The following is an 11645-nucleotide window of genomic DNA, read 5'->3' on the forward strand; positions in this document are numbered from 1 at the left end:
TTTATTGATGTGGAAATATATGTTAAGTAGAAAACTTTGGATACAAAACAAGACCCCCAAATGATATACTTTTTATTTTAAAAACATGTCTCTGTCTCCCTTCATATCTCACATTCCTCTCCCTCCAACTTTTTCCAATAAAAAAAGATATCTGGAAAGATATATAACAGAAAAGGGTCTGGTAGTTAGTACTGATTTATCCTTATGGGAGAAATTTTGTATGTTTCAAAATTCGCCTGCATTTTTTGATTTTTCTGTAATGAACATGAATTGCTTTACAGTTTAAACAATCGTTTTACAGACAATAGAGAGATAAGTTGAGGAAAAAAGTGAGTCAGGGATACCTGGAGTACTTCTCTGAGGTCAACATCATGCAGGACTGTCCCCATCTTTTCCCACAGAATATCCTTTGGTGCCACTGTCAGAATTTAGAGCTGGCTAGATTGAATATAGCCTGACTCAGCATAGTATTTTTTTTCTCTTATGCTAATGCTTAAAAGCTTGAAACTCTGCACTCTACTTAATCCATTTCATCAAATATTTATTGAGCACCTACTATGTGCCAAGCATTAAGGATACAAGATTAACAAGACATAATTCTGTTGCAGTTTAAGGCAATAGTGCCATCATAGAAATTTGTACATCTTGGAAAGTCCCAGATGGTTGTGCTGATGATAGCCTACAGGGGAAAAAAATCATAAGTAAACTTCATACAAGACAATGTCCAAGAGAGTCCATACTAAAAATAATCTATCTATGTTTTCACTCATAATATTTTAAGCACAATGTAGAATTATGCTGAATCATTATTTTAAAAAAATACCCACATATTTGTGGCTCTTCATCATGATACCAGCATCATTCTCCTTTTAAATCAATAGCCTTTCAATTCTTTTAGTAGAAATTATTTCAATCTGTTTAGTCTTTGAGCCAAAACTCTCAATTTGACTTTGAGATCCTGAACTGGAGACTCCAGTTCCCACATAAGGCAAAATTGTTTTTAAAAGTTAAATCAAGGCAGTACATTTCAAACTAAAGTTGCTAAACCCTGGGTGACCATAAATTAAACAATTAACAAATCCAAAACATTTAAAGTTGGACTTAGTGAATCTGAACAATTTCACTAGTTACATTATATATTATAATTTTTTGAATTAAAATTTCAATCTCAAGTAATTTATATATCCTCATATTTGTTTTCCATTACTATTCCTTTACCTAGAGGTTTTTTCTTTTTCCCCTGACAATTATCATGGCATTTACATGAATCAGTGTGTAAAGGAATTGGCAATCACATTATACCATTATCTTATTTTGTGGAAGAGAAAATGTAAGCCCAGAAGTAACTCATAGGAGTGTAAGTTTCTTTGCATAGCGCCTTTTGAAACATAAGTATATGATAACTGGTAACTACTGTTATTAGAAGCTTGGCCCTCAGATTCCTAGTCCATTACTCTTACTTGCCCAGATTATTTCTCCATACCGTTTAAGGCATTAGACTTGTACTCTGCTCAAGACACTCTGCATATTGGTTTTTTCATGGTATTTAATAGATCTATTTATTCATTTAACAAATATTTATTGAGTACCTACTAAGTGTCAGATACTGGTCTTGGCATTAATTTACATGTTAACAGAAATGATTAAACAGTGAGTATTATTTTAAATCCATATAAACGAGCATTTGTGGTTAGTCCTGTGTGTGTGTGTGTGTGTGTGTGTGTGTGTGTTTTCCTGCGGGGGGCCGGGGGGAGAGAGAATGTCTGTCTTCCTTCCTGTATAAAATCTGTTTAGTTTTCTATCTTAACTGCCATTTTATGCCAAGCATGTAGTATTAAAATAAGCTTGTTTCTGAGAAGCATGTCTACACTGAGTCTCCTGGATTCTATTTTATGATGAAATACTAATTTCCCCTTTATAAAACAAATTCTCTATTCCATAATTTTGAATAGGATGATACTTTCAACTGATTGCATTTAGGACATTAAACATTTCAGCATGACAATATTTTTCTCTGGGCCTGCAGCATTTTAATTTTATTATTAAGTAAGTAACTTTCATTAATTTTAAGACTTTGCTTTCAGACATAATGCTAATAGGTATGCCAGACACAGAAATATTGTTTTCCTTATTTAAATTATCTGTCTTCATCATAAAACTGACAGTCAATTTTTAGTAATTTCTAATTTTTATATTTTTTCCTGTTCTTTTTTCACTCATGCAGCATTTTGGTCCTATTTGCTTGTTCTCTCTTTTTATAGGTTTCCCCTAGCTTCTCTTTTCAGTTATTATTTGGCTTTACTAGTCTTGCTGTCAATGCATTTCAGTCCTTGGATTCCAGATTGCTATTCTATATTCATCTGCTCTGTTCTGCTCTGTCAGTGAAAATTCTGGCTCTTTGCTTGGTGGGACATCAAAAATCTGATAGGCTTTGGCTCCTGCTTCATTTAGGGATGAGTAGTACAAAACAAGAGATACAGATACTCCTTGGTTATACACTTAAGATTTCTCCCAAATTTCCCAAAGACTAACACTCTAGTCTCCATTTAAAAGCAAACAACAAAGAAAGTGGCAGAATATTTTTAAGAAGGAGGAGGGTGGTGTAGAATTTAGGTAGTGTTTAGCTACGGCTCTAAGGACAAATATTATCTAGTTGGTATGGTAATGCACATAAGTAGCTCCTGAACTTTTGGGGGAGAAGAGGGGGAGAGCTTAAAAATTGCAGGTAAGTACTGATATTAAAATGTCATAAACATATTGATGCTTGCAATATGATGCTTCCTTGATGCTTGCAAAGTAACCATAATATACAAAACAAACAACTAACTAAAGTTTTAAATCCAATTCATGAGTGTAATATAAAATAGTACTGTGGATGCTAAAACCAATGTCAGACTAGCTGAGTCCTAAAGCTACACCTGTTGATACTGTACTAACCAGTATTTCCAAACCTTAACTTTAGGTCACACATAACACTAATATACCAATAAATGGGAACCATAAGAGTATGTGTCAAAATACAGGAGGAAGGCCACAGGCAAACTTTATGGACAATCTGCCAACATGTAATTAAGCATGCCACTAAAGCACCTGCAGCTCTTTTCGTATTTATATTCCTGTGAACATTGAAGATAGAGCCAAATAAATGAATAAGTTCATAGGAAAGTAGAAAGGTCATTTTAAGTCCTGGTTTCGAGTGTGTCAATGTTTGTTCAGAACAGCAGAAGGAAGACAAACAGAAAGGAATTAAATTTTTTTTTGTCTTAGAAACAAGGGCAAACCCCACCATCTCCCTAGAGTGTGCGTTCTCACCTTGCCAATAGATGTTGGGTTTAAGCACACCACCAGGAGAAGCAAGCCCTCTCTAGGAAACCACAGTGTCTTTTCAAACAAGGACAGCGGGTTTTTCTCTATTGTCGCTGCTTTCCCTCTCATCTGGGAATTGGTTTGCCTTTCGATAGCAACTCAGGAAGGGGTGGTGCGCCCCAAATTCGCGAGGCTCTGCCAAATACCAGAGGCTCTTCTTTGGAAGAGGGAGGCTCCTCCTTTGGACGTGAGGCGCCCCTACCAGAGCGCGCGCTTGAAGAAACGGAAACCACTAGCTGCGCTGAAGTGAGTCAAGTGATGAAATCAAGACTGCATGGGAAGGAGGCTCACCCAATAGCTCACGAACCTAAGTGGTGACAGACGCTGCTGAACCCTGCTCGTGGAAACCCTACGAGCCAACCACTGCTGCCGTCATGAGGTGGTCCTCGGAGGCACGGGGCCCCCGGATCTCCGGGCAGCGCACCCCTTCATTTTGGCAAAACGCAGAGGAAGGGAAGTGTGTGTGAGGGAAATCTAGACTCTCTGGTTCCCTAAGGACGCAGACCGTGTTCTGGTTACAAGGTGACCCCTACCACCAGGTCAGAGCAGGACTCCCCAGGGCAGACGGGCTGAGACTCGCCTCGCGCCGAGAACCAGCCTCGCCTCCCGCGGAGAGAGGAGCCGCGCAGCGGCCGCGCCCGGCCTGGGACGGCGCCCTTACCCCGCGCGCAGTCCTCGGTCTTCACCTGGAGCTCTCAGGTAGGGCTTGGGCGGGGCGGGAGGCTGGCGCGCACGCGCGGGACGGGGGCCTCGCCCCTGCCGACGTCGCAGGCTGGAGCTCACCTGGGAGACTCCGAGAGGAAGCCGAGCCTCGGTTCGGCCTCTCCCTGGCAACGCCGGAGGCCCCGCGGGAAGGCAGGAGGCGGCGGCGGAGGAGGAGCTGGACTAATCGGCAACTGTAGCTACAGCCACCGGAGCCGCCGCCGCCGCCGCCACCTGCACCTGGCGCCCGGCCCACGTCCAGCGCCCGCCCGGCCGCCGCTTCCCGCCGCCTTGCCCTGCCCACCCGCCAGGTAACTCGGCGGGCCGGCGCTCGGGTCGGGGCGGGGGACCCGTTGCCCCTGGGCAGCGTCGGAGGGGTGTGTGTGGGGGCGGGGGGGGGCGGACAGACGCGGGGGCTCACTTGGCGGAGAGACGGGGAAGGTCCCGGTGGCCGGTTGGAGATGGTCTCGAGAGCGATGTTTCAGTTGGCCCTCGGGAGAGGCCGAAAGGGACTCCCGAGACCGGGGAGGAGGTGGCGCTCCGGGGGTTGCCCTGTCCTGCCTGTCACTCGCAGTGCCCCCTGTCGGTCTCTGTAAGGAGGCTTCAGAGGAGCCGGACCCGGGCCGAAGTCCTGGGGGCTCCGAGCTGGTCCCTGCGAGGGTGGCCTAGTGGGGGGTGGGAGGGGCAGGGCCGGGCGCGAGGCTGCGGGCTCCTCTCGGGCTCACAGGTTGCTGGTCTCCTGCCGCCCCGGTGCGGGGGCCGGAGGGGCGAACCCGCGACAAGAAGGGCACGGCTTGGCCCGGCAACTTTCCCAGCCGGACCCCAGACCGTCCTAGGCTGGAAACCGCGGCCGCCCGAGCCGTTCAAATGGTTTCCGAGTGGTTTGGAAGGCGCTCTGCGGTCGGGACGCGGACATCCTTCTCTCTCTCTCTCTCTCTCTCTTTTTTTTTTTTCTGGTCTCTGTACTTTTCCGGGTGCGCTCCCTAAGCCAGAGCTGCGCCCACTTTCCGGTTTGATCGAGAAGTTATTTTCTTCGTGGCAGGAGGAAATCTAACTGCCACTCACCAACCGCACACCATCGCGTTGAAGGACCTGTTGACTAAACGACCTGCCTATCGCGGCTTTGGTCTGCCTGTGGCATATGAGTCAAAGGTTCAAAAAAACTTTGTTTCAGGAACCTGCCACGTCTGAACCTGGGTGTGCCAGGCCCAAATTCCTTTCCCTGCCTAATTAGGCTTTTCTGAAGCCTAAGAATTGAGGGTGAAACTGGTGCTTACCTTAGACTTTATTTCCTTTTCTTTCAAAGCCCATCAAAGCACTTCCTTCTCTCTCAAATATTCACCCAAACACCTCACTTCAAATTTATCAAATAACTATTTCTGTTTTTAGAACTCCAAGGAGTTACCAATTTCTCTGGCTTTCAGAAAACCTTATTAAGTGAACATAACTTGCTGTAAAAGTTATACTACATAATGAAGACATTTAAATTCAAATTGTATTGTTAAAAATTCATTTATTTGAGAATTTCTGGTTGTGGGAAAATCTGTTGCTTCTTTTACTGTATAAATTTTTCTTTGAGTTTCTGTCTAAAATACATGAGGTTAAAGTCATACCCTACAAATAGACTTCTTTAAATTTAACTTTTAATATCTGAAGCCTAGCATACATATTAGTTAAAACATTCTGAAGTTTGTACCAAGCATCTTTCTTTTTGCAATGCTTTAACTAACATTTTTACATAGAAATTTTAATAATAAATGGCAATCTCACTGCCTATATTTGTTTAGTTCTATCTTTGCTAATTTTAAAAAATATATTTTAAATTGCACACTTAACATAAAATGCTGTAGGAAACACATATAGTTGTTTTTTTAAAAGGTGCAGTCAAAGTTAAAAAGTCAACCGCAGCACAAGAGGACATAATTATTTATGATACCTTTAACCAGTGCTTTCTGTTTTTCTTAAAAGAGCCTCACCTGTCCTCTTAATCGTGTCTCCATATGGAGAGATATATGTGCTAAATACTATTTAAAAATTAGATGTAGGTATTGCTCTCTGAGTGTAGGGTATTAATTTAATCTTCACTGATTATTGGGCCAGATGTTATTAGATTATCTTTACCCTTAATTTTAGGGAGAAATGTAACATATTTGCATTAGCTAGAGTAACAGGGTGTCTCAGTTAAACTATCTGTAAAATAGGAAAAATAATACTCCCCTAGATTAAGATAATGAGGACTTAAATCAGGAATCTCTTCTAGCCCTAGCATTCTTAGGATCCCCTTCTCACTTTGGATGTCTAGTCAACCCATCCAGTTTGTGATAACCTGAAGCTGAGAGAGAGATTCTAACTTCAGTTCACCCAGCAAGTTAGTGGTAGACATGGCATTATTATTTGAGTGGCTTGACTCACGACTCATGTTATCTGTACTTTTCACCACCTACATTCTCATTTATCATAAGATTTTTACCTTGTTGTGTCTCATATAGTTTGTAAGGCCTTTGTAATTACAGAATAGTCAATTGTTCTTTGTCCAGCTCTGATTTACCCTAACTTCTACTTGTCCAGATGATGCCTGACTCCAGGGAGATTGAGGCCATAATTCTTCTCCTGTCATTGTGGATCACATGTGTATTGAAGATGCCATGTGGACTGAGATTTTTAATCCTTTCTTGGTATTTCAGAGCCACAGTTAATTTTTTGAGTCAACTCGGACAACATAATTTAGTCTTCTGATCTTTTATTATATTGGCTTAAAATATATTTTATAAGGCAGCAACCCAGGGTCATCCTTCCATTTGCAACACTCTAGATTTTTGGTTGGCAAGCACACTTCCTTAACATCAGTGTTTTTTAAACTGTTTTTTGTTTTGGACTGCAATCCTTAGAAATGCATTCTATTCCTCAACACAATACACTCAAGTATGTGTACATATAAATGAAACAAGGTTTACAAAACAATACTTAATCCTACAGCATGGATGTTCTCTATTATTTACTTTTAAAAAACGTTGGTCTTAAAACACTACATTGATTTTCATCGATTTTCTGACCACAATGGGCTGGAACCTACAATAAAAATAGCGGTATCCTATTGAATTTACATTTTTTTTAAGGCTGATTTTTCTACCAGTTTACTGTGTCTTACACACACACACACACACACACACACACACACACACAACACACACACACACCCATGCATTCACAGAATAGAAAATCAAACTGTACTTTTAAAAATATATAAAATTATACTATAATCCTTATTAAACATTTCTTGGAGGGCTTGAGACTCTAGGATCTGGTGCTAGACTAAAACTCTCAAACATTAAGAACTGTGTGAAATCTTATTGTACATTATTGTATCTTAAATGGCTTCTCAGCATACTGTAGTATTTTGGGGATAGAAAAAACTGAAAAGGTTTTTCTGAAGGGATTTTGATGGTAACTATTGAAGTTACCAAGTATAATCTTGATAATACCAAATATTATCAAGTGAAAGTTTGAGAGAGAAAAAATTCTGTCCAGCTCTATTATAAGTTCTAAATTTTATGGGTGAGTTATAATGCTGGGTGGAGTCTGAAAAAAATCATTAAACAGGCAAGTTTATTACTTGGTTTGTAGTTTGTTAATATATATTTTGCTTTCACAATGAGACAAATATGAGACATATTGTGGGAATCATACCACTCACCCCCCAAAAAAGATTGAGAAATTAAGAAATTAGATCCCTAGGACCTGTAGGGATGTAGGCTTGGAAGCTCTGATTGGATGATTAAGCCTTCCATAGAAGCTTTTAATTTTAACATGCCTTCAGATTCCTGGTAAAAGGAATTTTTCTCCAAAAGAAAATATTGATGTATTTAATATTTTGGAAATGATCAATGCCCAAATCATCTTCAGACATATTCAATTTTCTGGTCCATAAAGTGTAAAAATACATTTGGTATGCCAGATCTTTTATGATTATAAAATTGAGAAGGAAGTATTTTCAATCACCTATCTAATTATGCATCTAGTTAGTATCAGAATAATTAGTTTTATATGATTTGGGTAATCTTAACACAATTAATATACTGCCAATAGCAACAATTAATTCAAATCAATGCCAGCAAAGGCAAAAGACCAAAGTGCATTAACTTATGGCAAAGCAGAGACAAGTAGGGCTCTGAATTCTAGGTCATTAGTGACTACTGGCAATTAGATGAAGTCTCCTTCAGTCATTCTCTAGGTTGGGCTCATATTTTTTGGCACTAAATAGAGATTATTTTCCCAGCTACACTTTTTTCCCTATAATTGTTTCAAACTGCCCAAACTAGTTTGCTCATCTCATCTATCCCGTTGCCTGCTGGACATCTTTAAGATGTCATAATTACCTGAGATTTTACATTTGTAAACCAGAAACTCTATCGCATCAAAACAGCAACAACCACAACAAAAAACAATGTTTTACTTCCTGTATTTTATTTATGAGTATTAGTACATTTACCGTTTCTTATCCACAATTCCAAAACCAAAAAATCTCTGATAGCAAAAATTTTTTTGGTTAACTCAGTTTTCAGCAAAACTTGAATGCATTTGCTGTAAAACCTGCGAGAACTGTCAGGAAGCTATTTATCATCTACTCTGCTTGGAGGATGTGTCTTACTGCAGAAATAGTTCTGTGTTTGATTACATGGTACCGTTCCAGGCCCTGCTGGGGGGTACACTGTTATATTGGGCATGTAAACGAGATCTCCTTTCTAACATCCAAAATATTCTGAATTTTGAAACACATTAGGCTCCTGGGATGTTGGAGAATGGGTAATGGATCTGTACTACCATCCAGGTATCATGCCAGAAATCCAGAGGTCATTTTTTACTCTTTTCTTAACTTCTACAACTATCAGATCACCGGATCTGCTCAAGGTTTTCCACCTATTTTCACAAATTCCTCTCCTACTTCTACTGCCCTAGTTCAGGGTTTCATCAACTTTTGACTTTGGTACCACGGTCACCTGCTACCTGATATCTCAGTGGATAGTATTAAGCTTGAATCCATCCTCAGCAGAACCCCTGAGGTGATGGATCTCTTTAAAAATGTAAACCTGAACTTCTCTCTCCTCTACTTCAAGTCATGTAGTGACTTTTCATAGCTCACAGAATAGAGAACCTATGGCCCTTAAAATGGTCCCACAGTATATGACCCTTGTTTAACTACGGATTTATACTCCGTAAACCAAATTTTTTTATTCCGGCAACAGATTTCGTTGTTTTTTTCTATTGTTGTTACTCTCCACCACTGAGAGCTCCTTTCCTCTTATCTTTATTTCTATAACTTTTTCCGGTTCTTAAGAGTCAACTGAGGTCTCACCTCATTGACGACACTGCACAACCCAACCAACATTCCTCCACATACACCTGATCTGGGTGAGGTATCCTTTTATCATGTGACTTACATATGTGATATAATACAGTCTGCTTTTTCACCTGTGTACACACACACAACTTGTAGATTATTTGCGGAGCATGTAAAATTTCTCTTTCCTCTAAGACTATTGTAGAGTAAAAATATTAGAGTAAAAGTGGCACAGGAAGGGGAGAGGCATTGGGCAGCAGTATATTTGCCTTTTTTATGGACAGCAACTGCAGAAACTGGGAAGTAGGAAACTTGTTTCACTGTACTTAATTAATTAGGCTGTTTAATTTAGGTTGCTGTTATTTCCATCTCATTCCTTTGTGATGTTATTTCTGCGCCTCTGTTCCAAGATCTGGATTTTACCATTTAGAAGTGAAAAGTTAACTTTGTGATTGAAATGTCTTACAGCTTTTATTTGCAAATATTCTACAATTGAGTACATTAGTATTGGTGAGAAGTTTAGGAGGTCAGCTTTTACCTGAAGAATATAATTTAATTAGACTAGACCAAAAAAAAAGGCAAAAGATTCCTTCCTAGGAGTCTCCCTTCTCCAAGTTCTGTCAGTTTTACCTCTTAATTAATATTTCTCAAATCCATTTACTTTTCTCTATTCCTAGCACTACCATCATCTTTTGCCTGGACTTTCGCAAGGTCCTCCCTGTTGCCTATATGAATCTTTCTAATTGATTCTTCACACTGCACCCAGAGGGATCTTCTCAAAATATTTGGTCTTGTTACCCCCTGCTTAACAGGGTAAGTCAAACTCCTTAACGTGGCCTAAAGGCCTGGCATGATTTAGTTCCTGCCCAGAGCACACCTCTCGCATCATCACTCTCTGTTCTAGTTCTATTAGCCATTTTTTTTATTGCCAAGTTCCTCCTGCCTCTAGGTCTCTGTAAGCGTCATTCTCCCTGCCTGGAGCTCTCTTTCCTCCCGTTTTGGCCAATCTAACTAAAATTTATCTTCAGATTCCAATTTAAGCTCTTACTATGACTGGAATTTTTCATGGGTCTTCTCCCCCTTCCAACTACGGATTAAAGTGAAGATTGTAACCTAAAGAAATAAAGTCCTACTTAGTACCTGGGAGTATTAACTTAAAAAAAAAAAAAGTTTCCTCACAAAAGGAGCAGACTTTAATATGTGGCTCATATGTTTAAAAAATAGACTTTAGTTATTAACACCTTTATATTTTTATCAAGTAACAGTAGTTAATATTTATTGTCTTAATAAGTATTAGTCCCTAGTTACTGTTTTACTACTGAGCAGTTATGTGCCAGGCATATTTTAAGCAACTTACATGAATTAATCATTTAATTTTCAAAGCTGCTCTATGAAGTGCATATTATTTTTCCTCTACTTTAGAGATAGGAAAATTGAAAGAGTAAGTAATTTGCCTCTATCTACAAGGCTAGTGAAATGTCAGAGCCAAGATTCAAATCTAAGCAGTCTCATTCCAAATCCTGTACTTCCCCCTGACTTATATGTAAATAAAATTAAGTAAGACTATTAAACATTTTACAACAGCAACAGAAATCCACTCAGCCCTCATCTCCCCCAGTCCTGCCGCGTAAAGGCAACCACTTTCACCTCTTTTAGATGTTTCTTTCCATATTTACCTTTTGAAATAATATGTTTATACTGCTATTTCTTAATGTATCAATATTTGACATTACCTACTGACTGTCCATTATGGTAGATAAGTATTAAGCTTTTTCACACACATACCCTTTGCCCTCCCTTTCTTGACTTCCCAATAGATGTCGCAGTATAATTCTCACATTTCGTTTGCATTTTAGTATGTATTTATTATTGTGTAAATCTTGTTCACTGCTGAGCCAAGCACGTGTATTATGAACATGGTTCCTTACTTGTAGAATTTTTTAAAATCGTGGAGTTAATAATAAACTCACTTAAGAAAAGAGAATGTGCCTAGTTTTTCCATATATGAATTTCTATTTCTATATAATCCAACCCTTTCTCAGTAAGATTTTTCCACATAATCAGACCTATCAGATTTATGGGTCCCTTCCTGGAACTCTCTGTCCTCTTGTTTCTATTTGGACTATTGCTTTCTAGTCCTGTTCCACAGCAATTGTTTGGGATTTTTCTTTGCTGACATTTCTGACGGAGTTCGTATTTCTTAGATACATTGACTTCTGGAGTTTATTTACTCCCTAAT

General features: G+C 39.6%; 1 protein-coding gene across 2 annotated transcripts in view; it reads left to right on the forward strand.

The window, feature by feature from the left end:
- Positions 1-3717: 3717 nt before the first annotated feature.
- Positions 3718-11645, forward strand: part of GALNT3 (polypeptide N-acetylgalactosaminyltransferase 3) — a 46076-nt gene continuing 38148 nt past the window's right edge. The window contains exon 1 of one of the 2 annotated variants that reach the window (XM_027129378.1): positions 3718-4065. The gene's annotated coding sequence lies outside the window, so the exon portion shown is untranslated. Of the gene's footprint in view, positions 4066-4101; positions 4380-11645 lie in introns of those variants that run through there. The other variant, XM_027129367.1, reaches the window with a different exon arrangement.

The sequence above is a fragment of the Aethalodelphis obliquidens genome, unplaced genomic scaffold (genome assembly GCF_003676395.1).
Source record: "Aethalodelphis obliquidens isolate GAN/ISIS:26980383/991018 unplaced genomic scaffold, ASM367639v1 scaffold2, whole genome shotgun sequence".
NCBI classification, from domain to species: Eukaryota; Metazoa; Chordata; class Mammalia; order Artiodactyla; family Delphinidae; genus Aethalodelphis; species Aethalodelphis obliquidens.